The following is a 14,864-nucleotide window of genomic DNA, read 5'->3' as shown; positions in this document are numbered from 1 at the left end:
CGTCTTCTTCTTCTGACGCATTTGAGTTTTCGGTTAGCTGCCAAAAACTTCGCGGGTGCAGTTTTCAGCTCACGGAGCTGAAAAGTTTTTGACGTAAACTTCTCGGTTGTTCCCCTCTTCTCGCCGAAAAGTTTTTGAGTTTGTGGGTCGTGTAGCGGGGCCCTCTAGCTTATCCATCGACCCATGGATAGCTCGTCAATTCGTTGCTTGGCACACACATACAGTCAACGAAATCGTGTACGAATACGGTAAACGTCAACATTGCCGAGAAACATTGCTGTCGTCTGGATGAACCTATTGCCATCGTCTGGATGAACCTAATAGCTAGCCGCGTCGTTTCGTTTCCGCGCATCGTCTCGACACGTTAGTGGCGTCGTTTTGGATCGTCGAGACGGTCAGCCATTTTTTCGCTTTTTTCAAAGTGTTGTTTACATGTTGTTTCCACCCTCAATAATTGACCAAGAACAAGCAAGTTCCGTGTGATACCTGTGTGTAGAAAACAATCGAAGGCAAATTCATTAAAATCGACGAGTTGTACTAAAAACTTCTCTTAACAGTTTGCCAACGCAACAAAGACGGTGAAGTGAAAAGATAACCAACATTTTCAATTTGATGTGCGTTCTAATGCGGGTAATACTTTGATGGTGCCTTTTCGGAAGTTGTGATTGTTGTAGACCAGCACAGAGTGATTATTGCAGGCAAGTGACTAAAGGACAGCTGTTCACAAAACCTGCTTTACATCGATTAACGCGAGTGAAAAGAACAAGCGAAGACAACATTGTCGAAATCGGCGTGGTTCATGAATTTTCATGTAGTGGTTAACGTAAGTGATCCAATGACGCAGTAAAGCTGTACATCTTCTAATATATAAAAGTCACCGTTGTCTGTATATATATATATATATACATATCGCATCACGCAAAATCTACCGGGCCGATTTCCACCAAACTTGGCAGGATGGTAGCTAATTTTCCAAGGTTGAATGATCTGAACTTCGTTTGTTGATATTCCCATACCTCCCTACCCCTCCCGAACACCTACCCTCTAAAATTGATGAAAAACAATTATAGCTCACTAATTATTGAACGAATTTTCACAAAAAATAATACACATACTGCTTACATAAGGACATATTATAGGATAAAATTTCATCTTTTTAGGGGAAGGGGAAAGGGGGGCTGTCACACTACCCCATACCTCAAAAATGGTAAAAATGCAATGTGGGTATCAATTTCGTGGTATTTGTAGTCTGTAAATCGAATGGCTTTACTGTTAATGTTCAATCTTAGCCCAGACTCCCACTACTCTCCTCTTCTTCAGCATATCAATAGCAATGCTCAAAATAAAGAGCGTTAATTCTTATCATGTATTCAACAGCTTTACGGACCAAATCTAACGGACCGAAACTTGACTGGATATTAGCTTATTTTTCAAGGATGAATTATTTGGATAATTCTTCTGCGTTTGTTGATATCCCCATACCTCCCTACCCCAGACACCTACCTTCTAAAAATAAGGAAAACCAATTACAGTTCAAAGATGATTGAACAGATTTTCACAAAAATTGGTACACATACTGCTTATATAAGGACATAGCATATGTTAAAATTTCATTCATCTAGGTTCTAGGGCAAGGGGAAAGGGGAGCTCTCATACTACCCCCTAATCCAACAATGATAGAAATGCGATATGGTTATCAGTTTTCCATTTTTATGGAATGAGTTTTAAAAAAAAATGGTACACGTACTACATCATGTAAAAAAATTTCATCCATGTACAGGAAATGATAAAAGGGGCTACCATCTTACTCCTACAGTATGTCCCATAAAAAAATGCGAAAATCGGTACCTTAGATTCAAATTTTTTTTTTCATACAAAATAATAAAAAAATTGTAATTTCATTCAGGGAGTCGTTTTTGTAGCCTTTATTGAATACATTAATAATTAGGTATACCATTTTTCTCGATCGCCTCGTCTATACGGGGACAGAATCGAGAGCATTCTTTCTAAATGTATGAATCAGTTTTTCAGATCCATGCCTCGGCAATTGAAGCTGTCAGGGATCCAACAATGGTGCTAAAAGGTTCACAGGCCTTAACCTGAGCATGTGCCCATGTTGTTTAATCCAAAGGATTCAAGTACGAGCTTGTGGGAAGTCAAATGAAATTGCCCAAAATTCCATGTTTTTCTTCAGCCTCGGTTGAGTCCTTTTTGAGGTACGTCACGGGGCTCCATCCTATTGGAAAATGACGTGTTTTTGTGCTCCAAACTTGACTTTTATCCACTGCAGAACGTGGTCCTTCAAAATGTTCATATTAACCCCGGTATAAAATTTTAACTCAGCTTTGATAAATGCTGAAGGCATTTTAAAGCTATTGGGCGCAACGGTCTCAAAATCTATTACTTCGGCCGAATGTTTGGTTGTAAACTTGATTTTCAGGTTCTCTGGAATATCCTCAATCTTCTGCGGTGATATAAATCTGTCTGTACGTCTGTTAGACACGGGATCGACGATTATTGTTTTTTCATCAGAGAATACGATGACGGTATTCTTTTGTTTTGATGTTGACACCAAACGTGTCGAGAACTCCAGCCGTAGTTGTTTAATTTGGTCTGTTACAAGGTGACGCTTTACTCTGACTCTGTACGAACATTTCAAGACATGTTTCATCAACCGATGCATGGTAGATTTTGAAATATCGGCGTCCTTAGCCAATTTCCGGATCGATTTGCTACGATTTTGTCTCACTTAACCTCTCATTGATCTGACGATCTTCGGTGTGTGAGTGGACCGTGGATGGCCACTTGCTGGCTTCGTAGGATGTGGTCCATCAAGGACTGATCGTTGGATATGGTAAGTAGCAGCCAGGTGACATCCCGCGATCGATGTAATTTGTTTTACGGACTTTTGGGCGAACAGTAAACTAGACACAATCTCCTTTACGAACATTTTTCTCAACTTTATTATTCGAGAATCACTCTTTTGATAATATCAGCTCATAGTATACTACCAGATGATAACACACACACATGATCACGTTAAAAATAACGTTTACAGTTAGTCAAAAATAAGCATTTAAAATTTTCGCATTTTTTTATGGGACATACTGTATAGCTCAACAATGGTTAAAATGCAATATGGATATCATTTTCGTAGTATTTGGGGTCACTAAATCGAATGATCACAATTTGAGTGCTCAATCTCATCTCAGAGTTCTTCTATCTTCTCCTACAAATTTTCTCAATCACACAAAATCGATCTAATCAATTTACATCAAACATAATTATAAGAAAGCCAATTTTCAAGCGTGGAACGTCCAACATTCTTAACATTGTAAAACTCAAGATACTGAATGAAAACATTCTACCGTTTGGAATTGTCTTTCTACCCGGATGAAATCGGGTTAATCAGCTAGTCATCTATAAAGCAAGCCGTAGACGTCGCGAACTTGTTCGCGCGAACAATTTGACAACCAGGCATTGCCTATGTTAAGGAAAGGAAAGGAAGATATAAGAGGATATATCGTCGATATATGTTAAGGAAAGGAAGATATCCTCTTACATCTTCCTTTCCTTTCCTTAACATAGGCAATGCCTGGTTGTCAAATTGTTCGCGCGTACAAGTTCGCAACGTCTACGGCTTGCTTTATAATAAAACATCGCTGTAGTGTTGGGTAGTGCGCTGGTGATTCAGGGTGAGGTTCACATTTACAAGCAAACAACACAAAGAGTAAGGTAACAGACCGTGTAGGCCAAACCTTAAGCAACCCGTAGACGTAGCGAACTTGTACGCGCGAACAATTTGACATCCAGGCATTGCCTATGTAAAGGAAAGGAAAGGAAGATATAAGAGGAAATTTTCCTTTCCTTTCCTTAACATAGGCAATGCCAGGTTGTCAAATTGTTCGCGCGTACAAGTTCGCAACGTCTACGGGTTGCTTTACGAGAGCAATATTATCATTGATCTTTCGTACACATTAACCGCTGTTTAAACTTGCCTGGAATTCCCGGTGGCGGGAACGGGAAAAAGTAGCCCAGATTCGACAGAATATCCAGCGGGAACGAGCTTATTCGTCCGATCTGTCAAACTGAAGCTTTGTTTACGTTTTAGTTTGTTTACGTGATCTAAATTGGCGGCAGGTAAAAGTGGAATTGTGAGTCATTATCAAATATAAAGTTTATGAATGGCGTTGTTGAGTTCCTCCTCCAAAATTTTGCGTCGAAGACTACTCGCATTTTGGTTTCTCTCCAACAACATCGGCCGCATCCATATACGTTGCCCATACCGACGTTGTTGTAGCAAGCGAATGAAACTTTTCATGAAACGTTTCAATTAAGCAAATGCGTCCGTTCCCGCCAGGTCGTAGTTTCGCGTTTTTTAAACATAGCGGGAACGAAATCCGTTTTTTTCATATGGAGTTTCCCGTCGTCCAGCAGGATTCCCGCTGGACGGCGGGAATATTCGTGCGAATACCGCTGTGACTAGCCGTCGCTATAGGTTCATCCCAGCGGGCAAATCGGTAAAAACAAAGTATGATGTCCCCCCCCTCTCACGAAAGTCGAGCACTGATCAATTCTGCTCGATTCTGCTCGATCTTGTACGCAAAGGCTCTCGGGGCTAAAATAGCCGTCATATTGCGCCCAACACGAATCGGTTATATATTTTAAGCCGCCAGTATCAATCGGTTGACCCAACAGATGGCACTTTGCGCAAGCGCGTGACGAAGAAGCTTGCGGAAAAGCTTTATTCGTTAGGCGGGGCAATCTTTATTTGTTATTTGTAGCTACTTTTTTACTTTCATTTTCTTTTGTTACTGTTAAATACAGCATTATTAATTCCAAATCTCTGATGGATACACGCGCAAGAAATTTAGAGTCATAATTGTGTGTCATAATTGTTTGGGATTACATGATTATTGATGTACAGTATGTTAAGTGACACTGATAAATCCTACAATTCGCTTATGAAATTCGAAACGATTGCTTGATATATATTTACTTTTTGTTGTATGAATATGTGCTGACTATTCTACTGATATTTTTTTCACGATCAAAATATGTGAATGTTTGGTTCTCAAGCTAGTTATTTTGTTTCAACTCTTTTTCAAGCTGTAATGTATTAAGGGTTTTGGAGACCCGAACAATTTACCGGATTTATTTGATCATCATCATCAGCCATCAGTCAGTAAATTTGTTTTAATTTTTAAAGTTTAGCCAACACATTTGGTATTGACTAATATTATCGTTCTATGAATGTACATCGGTTAATATCAATTACATATATGTAGCTGAAATAGTTTCGCAGTTACAGCTAATTGAAATTATTTTATTTATATTTTATTGAAATTGCAAAATAAGCACTTATCGTAGTGTATCAAATCATAGTGAAGTGTACCAATTTTTTCACGAATTTTCTTTATGATAATATAATATTTTTCAAATAGAAAATAATTGGTTGTTTGAAATAGTTAGCCCGATCGGCTATATTTGTTCGAGTTCATTTATTTGTTCAGTTCAAAAGCTTGGTTCATTTGTTTAACGATTTTGTATAACTAAATGCAATAAGCAGTACAATTTAAAAAAAATCAAACGAAGTATTATTGATATATAGTTAAACAAGGTGTCTCCTTGTTTTGAGAGCAAACCTAGTTTCCTTTTAATTGTTCGATCCTCCTATATCTTCTACTACATTTCGAGGTGATTTTATTTCCATTTAATTCCGAGGATTTTGGATACTTTTCTCCAGCCTTTTGATATTTCTTCATGGAATGTGCTGCTTTGGAATGTTTCGGTTGGGTTTGAATTTCAGTCCTTCGGCTTGGTAACACGCTATTGTATGATTCGCTTAATGTTATGATGCCAAATTCGGCCAAAACAGTACTCGATGATTTGGTTTTCTAATTATATGAAGAAGATGTCGTTGCAAGCATTCCCTTATCTAAAGATTGTAACGGTTTTTACAAACGGATATTAAAGTATACCACACTCGCAAATTGCTTGTCAAAGCATTTCTTTTTCTACCGTGTTTTTCAGCAAAAATTACGCGATCGATTGTAGCTGCTGAATTAGGCTTCCGATTCAATAGACAGTTGTCAGACTGACTCAGAACCAAAAACAAAAATATTTATTGGTAACTTAAACAATTTGTCAAGTACAAATCGTGTAGTTCAGATCACCCTGAAGGGTCCTATGATCAAATTTGACTATGTTGTGCCATTATGCCTTTGCGTGATCGATTGTACTCCTGGAGGTTACCAGCTTTGTTGTTCCATATGGTACGGAAACGCCCTTTTTGTCACCTGTCCACCTGTCCACGGTTTGTACTTTAACCTCTTTTTTACGTGCGATAACTATCACAATGTTTTAGTCACGTCTAGGGTTCAGAGGGTCTGGTCTACGTTCAGATTCAACGATTAACCTATACTTCCGAATTGCGTTTCTAACTGTTCCGACACTTACACCTTTCTAATCTTGGCACCGGCTGATTTATGTTATATTTATCATGATATTACGGACGTTGCCGTATTGTTAAACTGACTGATATCCTTAAAAGTAAACTATCATATAAAATAATCATCAGCTACAAATAATGACAACCGAGTAAACACAAAGTCGTACAAAAAACGTATCTTAGGAAAATATGAATTGTATAATTTGAAGGTACTTATTGTGGATTCAAAGTAAACATATTCTTTTGCCGCCGGATTGTTTACGAGTTTCACGCAGCTGGGAATTTTTAAAACGATCAAGAGTAAAATGTGATCGAGAAAGTCGAATAACAATCTATGAATATGTCGCCTGGTATTGAACACCTCATACAATAGTTTCAACGCCAACTCGATCGAATTGTTCTTTTTGAATTTTTCTCCGAAAATTTTCTTACTTGCCAGATCAGTTGGTTGTCCGGATTTGACCGTACTATGCAGACTCCTACTTTAGTGGGGATGAAGAGAGTTACTGTGATCGAAAGAAGGTATATTACAGATTGCTGGTCATCCGTTCGTAATACCGGAGGGTGCCAGACTCGAGATTTGGTTAGACCTAATAAGAATTGTCGATAGCTGAGCAAACATATTTCCATACTGAGCGTTTCCAATCGCTTTTCCAACAATAAGTGAATATATTAACGAATACGAATTGAATATTAAAAGATGTGCAGACTTGTTGTGACATTTATTCGACAAAACATCGCGTTGATGTAGTGTTTCAATTCTGATTTGATTTGGATCAATCATAAAACATTGAAGCAGACTAAATCTGCTTAGTTTAGGTTTGCTTAAAAAGTTCTTAAATGGAGTAGTTTTTAATGTTGTTAAACAGTGTGAAGATCTTTTGCAAGTAAATTTATTTGGTTTAAAAATCGAACATAAATATTATACATTTATGATTATGTATCTACATTGTCGGTATCTTAGAAGAATACGATGAAAAGCAGAATGTTTGATGGCTTCAAAATTATGATAGGCTATCCCAGTGGGGTTTCAAATGTAGGTGATTCAAACTTGAAACAACATTTATGCCATGCCATACTGTGTTTGGATGAGTACTGCGCATTGGATTCTTTTCACCCTCTTACTTGCAAGGATCATAGATTGCGGTTAAGTTTGCTTCAATCTAAATAGTAATACTGAGACAAAAAAAAAAGCAAAATGAACAGTTTAAACATAAAGAGTTTTGTCCAACAAATCCTGTTCCAACCCCATATTGAAGCACTTAAGATCCAGAGCACACACAAAACATGTTTTTTTTATATGATCTTAATTTGTCACAATACATGAAAGCAGTGCTGAATGCAAAATTTACAATTTTCATTCATCAAGGAACGATTTCCCACAACAGTTGTTGATACAAATACCAAAGCAGCATATTTTTTACCACACGTAAATTCAGTGTATAGCGACGACATCGGATCGAGATTGATGAATCGCAACCGTACAATCTTCTATATTTCATTTCATTTTTCGGTGCAGCTTCTGGTTTTCTTTAGCAGAACATTAGAACATTTTTGCTCAGAACTCCCGATTTTTAAAAGAAAGGAGGTAACAAATGCTGACCTGCCTGTCGTACACTAAACGTTGATATATTTTAGTTACCTTTATTCGGCATAAAAACAACTAATGCGTAAATAATTAAAAAAGAAATGGAATTTGTGCATAAACATGTAGCGCATCTAGCCGCCGTACAAAAGTAAACAATGATTTTTAGCCTCCAGTGCGGCGGCTATGTCAACGGAGATGCTCTTCATTTCTCCCTCACACCCGTGGAAAAAGGGGCGCGTGCGTGAGCGCTTCGACACATCAAGCGGCCAACTTATCATCTAGCCGATACACAAAAGGCTACCTATAGATGGCGCTAATACCAACCGGTTGAACTTTTAACGTTGAAAGTTTATTTTTAAAATTAAGCTTATCGCACTTCCTTTTTGTTATGTTTCTAGCGCTGTAATTGGCTTATCGCTTGGTACCACTGCCATTTTGTTCCCACGACCAATTATGATTGATTGCCAATGAAGAGAAATTTTGTTTTTTACTCCAAATAACCGGAGATAATAAAGTAGATACAAGTACAATCGACATTGAAATAAATGTTTTCATTTGCTATGTTAAGCTGATTTGAATAAGCAGGCAGTATGAGTTTCAATTCGTCAATAATTTACTTTTCATTTCACTCCACTACCCAAGCTTGTCGCTATTCTACTGCAATATGTCTTTTAATGCATATATTGGAAAAAAATGCATGAGGTAAAATCCCGTGGGACCGACAGCGTTCTTTCCCGCATGTCGGTGCCGGTTCGCTCGGACCGACAGAGCCGGTTTAGTAGGCCGGCGTTTCAACGAATCACTTGTTACAATTCGTTTCCATTGACGTTAGATGAATTAAAATTGATAGCTCGGATTAATTCGATTGAAGTCCATGCTGAGGCTGAAAGACTTTCTCCGCGCAGAATCGAGGAAGAATTCACTTGTATCATTTTCTCTTTCTATATATTTTAAAGTAGTAATAAAGTCAGTCGGGTCAACCTATGCCGACCGAAAATCTACCGATCGATCATCTCTTGGTCTCCTTACGATAGCAACGGTAGATATAAGTACCGTCATGTCTGGTGATCGGATATGCTGCCTCGCCCAACCTTGCCCACTAGCTACCGTTTACTAGGTATACATTTATGATTAACATTCTTTGATGTTGCTACATGTATCTCTATTTTAATCTCGTTTTAGAGCTAACTGTCTTTGTTCATACTTGATCTAAAACTGGTGATTAAATTATTTGATCTAACAATTGAAAAAAGAAATAGATATTTGATTTCTTTGCTCATATTAAAAGACCAATGAGGCGTCACCTTTTCCAATGAATGTCTAACTTCAAAACGATAATTTTGTCATTATCATTAGTATAAAAAAAACTGGCACCATACGAAAAGCATGGAATAAAAGGCACTGATTGAAGTTCGAAAGGAACGGTTCAAATCCAAGAAGAAAAGTCACAAACGTAATTCAAACTAAAACTGTGTTAACACTGTGTTATTCTTTTGTTTCTTCTGGTAACCCAAATTGTACATTCTTATCATGGTAAGTTTCTGCAGTTCAATTCTTGGATACTTTTACACACTTTTGTGATGCGCGTACATTTTTTTTTGCGCGCAGAGTTACATGGATGTGATAATGTGATGAAAATGTGGGGTGGGTCAAAAACAAGGGTGTGCTTGTTGAATCAAACACATTGCACACACTATTTAATTGAAAAGGTGTTGCTGAATAAATAAAGATGTTGTATGATACTTTACTGTGCTACCACGAATGCACAGCACAATAAACTGTGTGGTACCACAGTATGGCACACCAAAAAATGTTACTTGAACGAAGGGTACAAAAATATGCTAAGAAAAGTTATTATTTTTTTAAATGTGCTGGACATTTCTTTTGTTAATTCATTTCCAACATCCTCAAACTGTTTTGAGAATTTTCCTCTTGTTTAACAAACAACAAACAAACATATCTTTACAATGATCACTTAATTTACGTTAAGGCGCCAATCATATATTTTCATCCAGAAACCACTTTTATGCATCAAAGCATAATTAAGATAATTTGAATCATTCACGCATTTTCATATTTTTCATTTTATTTTATCCAAAAGTAAATTCACAAACACATTCGGAAACAGCTGCTTAGTTTGCGTACCCGATGATCCGCCGTTGGTTGAATCATAAAACCATGTTGGGTCGGAGAAATGTACGAGCGAATGTACTGGAAGATGGAGGAGTGGAGAATTGATTTGGAGGTGGCACAAAGGAGGAAGCTGCCTCAATAATCAACGAATGATGAAAGGCATTCCTTCGTTTCAATTATACAACCCTGGCCGATTTCAACATATTCAAGACTGCGCGATAAGAGATGCGCCAGGTTAGCAACGAGAGAAGCCCTGCATCCATATATGAATAACGGAATATAAACGAATCAAGGAGAGGAAACTAATTTAATGCATGCACACTAAAAATTGAATTCTTCTTCGTTTTGATAAAAACATTGCTAAAGTAGTTTACTCGATTTTTGTGTTCGGTCGACGAATTGATCATTACCATTTCTACGACTCGTCGTACCGAGCGTGAAAAAATGTAATCAACAGAAAATAGTTAGGAACGATAGCTAGAGCGAACAAAAATTCTAGTTCTTTTATTTGTTTTTTTTCCAAACTTCACGACCATTCTCAACAATCTTTACGATCCCAGTAAGCAGCCAGGTGATCACTAAAGATCCAGTTTTTGGTGTTTGCGTTATCGGCCATGCCGATCGGTATTTTCTGAGCCAAATTGAGGAAGGAGGTGTTAGAAACGAAAAGTGTTTCTAACATGACTAAAATATTCCTGAAACAATAGCTCATATATGCAGCAATAAGAATGATGGACACATTTACGAACCTTATTTGACATAGCAGTAAGAAAGCCCTTGCTAGCAGAAAATTCGTAAAACGTCCGGCACTTTTGCATGCCGAACTATTATTTACAAAAACTTTTACGTAATTATTTTCTTATTTAATCTATTCTTCTTTTGTTCTTTTACATTATGTTTTTCATTAGTTTCCCATTCAAAACATCATCAACGTTGTATCAACACAAAGTAGGAGGCGCATGGTTTAGTATGACCGTTATGTTCAAACGAATCAGTTTTTTTAAACTGAACCGATCTGACCGGTTGAAGCAGTTTTCTTGCGGAATGTGAAAACTGGCCGCCTTGGTTTAACTTTCATAAAAGCTGCTTGTGTTGTACACAATTTTCTGTCCTGCTCTAGCGCACGAGCTAGTGCGGAAGGTTCGTCTGGTTGCATACTTTGCGGAGTTAACTTAGGACTGTTGCATACATCGCGGTGTTAACTTGGCCGCTTACCTTTCTCGAGCAGCGGCTGCGTTTTGCTACGGCGGCTGCAAAATGACGTCACACATGCCATATGTTTACGATTTGCTACCACCGACAGGGATCATGTTTTATGATCAACGCATAAAGTAAGCATTTGAAACATTTTCTTTTGATTTTAGAATTGCATTCCATCATGAGATTTCTAGATGTTATATTAAATTTGATTTTAAAAACAAAATGATATTATGCTGAAGACACACCAATATAATACGATTCAACTCATTTCAAACCTTGCTTCCCATTGAAGCATATGTCATTCTATGTTTCAAAAACACGTTTCTTAATTTTGTACGTATGACACGGTTTCATCATGCGGTAAACATATTTTTTATAACTTCATTTAGCATTCCATTTTCATATTTTCATTGGATCACAGCTTAAAATTTTCTTATGACGTTTGCATTTAATACTCGGTAGATCCAAGGAATAAAGTTTGCATTAACCAAAATAGACAAATTTCAACGACTATTCATGTAAAACCGGAATACGCTAGCAACTTTCTGTTGAAAGCAAAATAAAGTGCAGAAAAAAGGTGAGGGCGTACAATAAAACTAAACAAAAATAAAGCGTAGCATTTCTTTTAAATTCAGTACAAGTATGACAACATGTGTCATTTAAATTGAATCCGTCGTGGACAAAACAGTAAACCAACTACATTTGATTATATGTTAAAACATCCAGCTTTATCGTGGGCCACGTGACCAAATATTATTTAAAGCCAGACGACGACAAGTGGGAAAAATCCCTGGTACTTTATGTTCCTTTTGAAGCTTGTTACAGTATATTTTAAATGTTTTGGGGTCACTTAAGTCCCATAGAACGTTATATCGTGGCTGAATACCAGCGAGAAGGCTATGCACAAAGTCGTTGTTTTTCCTGGCAAGACTTGCAGCGTTTGGAGAAGTGTATAGTGTGTAGTTCCTTCCGGAATTAAGCAACTTTATCAGAAATAAAGAGTATAATTCAGTGGTTTGGACATACCTGGCCACAGGAAATCATGCGCAAAGAGCATCGGAAGTATTAAACGGGTCAAAAATAATTGAAATACCCAACACTGCTAACCCTCCGCATGCCTCTCAACTACAACCAATCGAAAAAACATGTACAGCATTCAAATGTGGGACCTATTCCAACATTCTGAAGTCCAAACGGAGTAGCATTTGATCGTGAATGCCACACAACAGCTGAAAAAACTTCTAAATGAATGATTTTGTTGGCTATGGCTAAAGTTTCAGCCAAGGACCGTAAGGCTGGCTTAGTGGGCGACGAAATATTTTTTGAAAGTAGCTAAAAGATGAAACTTTACAACAAAGTTTACTTCATTCAATTAGCTTGGTTAACTTTTTTCTTATCGCCAATGAAAATTTGTCTATTTTTTTTTAATGCATACGTTACATCAGTTCCGTGTTCTTCTATTCTTGGAATGGTATAATATTATGATCCCAACAGTAAATTGGTGAAGATTAAACATCATCAAACAAATAGTGAAAAGCTGTGTGAAAATTTGTCTTAGTTTCTTGCGTATAGGTCAAAAAGCCATGTCAAAATAGATGATGGCTTTTCACGGGTAACAATTATTCAAGTTCAACTGTATTTGACCTGCTGATCAGTCATGGCAAGAATTTGTGAGATCTACATATTGATATTCAATGAATCTTAGGTGTAAATTAGGAGTTATGCAAACACCATGCCACACTTTTCTGATCTATGTTCGTCAAAACGTTTGGAATGATCCAATTGAAAACTTTGAGAAAGACGTAAATGAATTATTGATACCATTGCCGAAAACACAATGCTCTACTTGTGTAAAATGGCCAGTGACCAATTCATGTCTGCAAATAGTTCATGTACAAGGAACCTGAGCAATAACTGGGATAACAATTGAAATATTTTTACGTTTTTGTTTGTTTTTTCGATTTAATACATTGGTCCTGCACAAGTTTTAACAATGTTCACAATATGCAGATTTTGATCCTCCAGACATTTTCCAGATAGTTGAGATCAGCATGATTATTCCAGGAAAACAACACTTTGAAAATAGGGAAAAAATGTCTAGCCTCATCGTTTTGTTTTCGCGCAGAGTCTTAGTGGTGTCGTTTTGATCCTCGAGAAAATATCGACACGGCCAGCCACAAAACAATTTAGCCAGATATTTGAATCCCTTATAGAACGAGACTGTTCAACAAACTATTTCTTAAAGTAAAATACCGATAATTAAGCTACGATTTTAACTTTACCATCAACAACGTGTTTACTTAAACACAATGAATATAATATTCTTTTAAATGCATATTGTATGGAAGCTTCTTGTTTACCAGTTTTTAAAGGTATTCATATCAGTCAAGACCTAAGCCATAACTAACTTATTGAAAATAATGTGAACAGTATAATATCAACGTAAAATATTTTAGATCTGTAATGACAATAAGTTGTTTTGCGACATTTTCCGTTCAAGTAATACTTGATAGATGAAAGTCATACGCCCGCGCGGCGCACAAGCACGACTCATACATTCGTCGATCTCAATTCCTAGGGAATGGCGCGACTTGAACGGAAAATTTACTATCAGTCCTTAATATGGCAGTTAATGTATTAAACTATGTGAAATTTTCGTAGTCAGATTGATATATGCTGGCTCAAAGGAAATGCTGAGCTGATAGCAGCTATACCAACGAATCCTTGTAAATCAGATTATAAATACTTTTGAGTTTATGTATTGAGTTTCATTGTATAATATAAAGAATTTAAATATATTCATGTTGGCTTTAAGTAATATTAATAAAACAAAAACGTTTATGGAATACAATCTCGACAACAATTTATGACGAAAATTGAAACATTCATGGATTGGTCGTATTCATTTTTAATTTACACATTAATAATACACATATGTAACCATTCTAAGGTATTAATGGAATGGACTGAGAGTTAAAAAAAGAACATCAAAATTCATTTTACTTAAACTTATACCACATTTACCCAACTTAAAACAGATAAAATATATTACCCAAGCTAAGTTAGAATACGTCATAACCAGCACGGTCAATTTGAAATTCTGTCACTGCCATCTAGTGGCGTGCGCAGTGAATGCGCGGCTAATTTAGCAATAACCGATTCATCAAAGACACAGATTTGCATACAATGCGGCTATTTAATAATGTCGCTCACTTTCAGCTCGAATTCTGCTCGAAGTCGCTCAGCGCCGCACTCGTGAGAGGGGGGGGACATCATACTTTGTTTTTACCGGCAAATCATCATGCTTTCTCGCTCTGTTGGTATCAATTGTGAATTAGACAGAAAGAGAAAGCATGATGATTTTGCCGGCCGGGATCCAGACGACAGCAATGTTTCTTGGCAATGTTGATGTTTACCGTATTCTTACTAGTGATGAGAATAACGACTCAGTAAAGTGATTCAATTCAGAGTGAGTGAGTTGGTATAGTGATT

The sequence above is a fragment of the Anopheles coustani genome, chromosome 3 (assembly GCF_943734705.1).
Source record: "Anopheles coustani chromosome 3, idAnoCousDA_361_x.2, whole genome shotgun sequence".
Classification (NCBI taxonomy): Eukaryota; Metazoa; Arthropoda; class Insecta; order Diptera; family Culicidae; genus Anopheles; species Anopheles coustani.
The sequence above is the reverse complement of the archived record's forward strand: the minus strand, read 5'-3'. Positions refer to the sequence as shown.